The 2,015-nt window shown below is 39.0% G+C and overlaps 1 non-coding gene across 1 annotated transcript; it reads right to left on the reverse strand.

The window, feature by feature from the left end:
- Positions 1-1,242: 1,242 nt before the first annotated feature.
- On the reverse strand, positions 1,243-1,315 carry TRNAP-GGG (transfer RNA proline (anticodon GGG)). Its single transcript has one exon. It is a non-coding gene; the product is annotated as a tRNA-Pro (tRNA).
- Positions 1,316-2,015: the final 700 nt, after the last annotated feature.

Here is a 2,015-nt window from a genome sequence, read left to right on the forward strand (position 1 = left end):
CCGACTCTTTTCATTCCAGGTCCATAACCTTCTCTATGCTGATGATTGCAAGATTTACAAGCAAATTAATAACACTTCTGACTGTATCCACCTTCAACTTGCCTTACATCAAATTTCCTTATGGTGTGATACCTGGAAGCTAAACTTAAACCCTGGAAAATGCAACATCATGACTCTTGCTCTGGACAAAAACCCCTGATGTTCAACTACTCAATTAACTCAACTCCTTTTAATAGAGTAACAACCATGAAAGACCTTTACTGACCATACACTAAATTACTTCGACCACATACAGACTGTAAAAAATGAAGCAATGTCCCTACTAGGCCTTCTTTACCGCTTCACAGAAATTAAAGATCCAATAGCACTTCATACGTACTTATCATTAATCGTCCTTCGCATAGTATCATATTGCTCCCCAATTTGGTCCACCTCATCCCCAACTAATCTTAAATCCCTCGATTGTATCTCTCACTACTTTGCCAAAATAGTCAAACACCCGAGTCCCACATTTCCGCAATATGTCCTCAAATGCTGTTCTCTCTTCTTTGTCCATTTCTAGTCCCCAAAACTGCAGACTTTAAGCTGATTTAAAACTCCTCCACGACACCCTAAAGTCGACTATTGATTCCCCTAAAATGCACTCTCTCTTCAACTTCAAGATACCAACTCAATTCACCCACTCCCCACTCAATCTGCCTATTCCTAGGATATCTCTCACCAAGCACTCCCCTTTATTCTGCCTCTCCTCCCTTCTAAATTCACTCCCTCACACTGTCGATCCTTTTAATTTATCAAGCAACAATTTCACCACCAAAGCCTTATCCCACCTCTCAACAAACTAAATTTTTCCCCGTTCCATGTTCGGTTCTCGTTGTTTATTGTTATGCTGTTATTGTATTTTGGCCTCTTTCATGTTTTTTATATTTTTCACTGTAAATTGGCGCCACTGCTACATGTGAATAATGTTTTAAAATAATATAAAATAAAAATTCTGATGTTTATTTGTAATTGTAGAATGGGTGTGAAAACTGTGCTTTTTAATATGCCAGTCATATAATTGGGTCAGATACTCGTTATGACCAACACAGAGCTGTTAGAATCGAGATTTTTTGGTAATTACTCAGTTATGGCTATATTTATCGAATCTTCAACGCGTTCTACATGGCTTATCTATCGTACGGTGAATTTGGAATAGGTTTAGAATTTCATCAAACACATGCGAATGAATTTCAATGCAAATGCCTTGACCGGGATTCGAACCCGGGTCCCTCAATACCCGGTCGAGTGCTTTAGCCAATTAAGCTATCCAGGCGTACTCTTAAAATCTGAACTTTAAGAGGGCGCCTCGATAGCTTAACTGGCTAAAGTATTCGACCGGATATTGAAGGATCCGGGTTCGAATCCCGGTTAAGGTGAATGATTCTTACACTGAAATTGTTGCATTGAAGTGCAAATTAGCGGATGACTCAGTTAAAAGTAATTGTTGCGTCTTCTCTCGCAGTTTCTTTGTAGTTAGTATATGCAAACGGTATTATTTTTTTAAATTTCGCGGGTGCACGCAGATAAGGGATGTCCAAAAACTCTCAGGAAACTACAAGAGATACGAACTGCTGCATCTTTTACGCCATTTTTTGCACCTAGAACTCAACTGACATTTATTGTAGCCTTTTCGTCGAGTCAAGTACGCAAAATTGCTCGATTCAGCTTTTTCAAGTCTTCAAGCTATCCCTCCAAGGAACAGATATTTATCAGTGTCACACAGCTATGCCGTAAACTTTCTTCTGACGTCATCCAACGAGACGGAATTGAATCAGATATTTGATAGGGAAAAAGTCAGGTCTGCTAATCTCTTCCGGCAAAAAAATCTTTCCACCACATTTACGATGGGCGTGCCTACGCAAATGTGAAATCAGCTTCAAATTTGTGACACGAGAACCAGTCTTCAAGTCAACAAACGATTTAAAAAAATAAATACGAGGCTCCATATCGCCAATTAATTAAAACTATATGCA

This window comes from Hetaerina americana, unplaced genomic scaffold (assembly GCF_022747635.1).
Source record: "Hetaerina americana unplaced genomic scaffold, ioHetAmer1.1.p SCAF_8, whole genome shotgun sequence".
Classification (NCBI taxonomy): domain Eukaryota; kingdom Metazoa; phylum Arthropoda; class Insecta; order Odonata; family Calopterygidae; genus Hetaerina; species Hetaerina americana.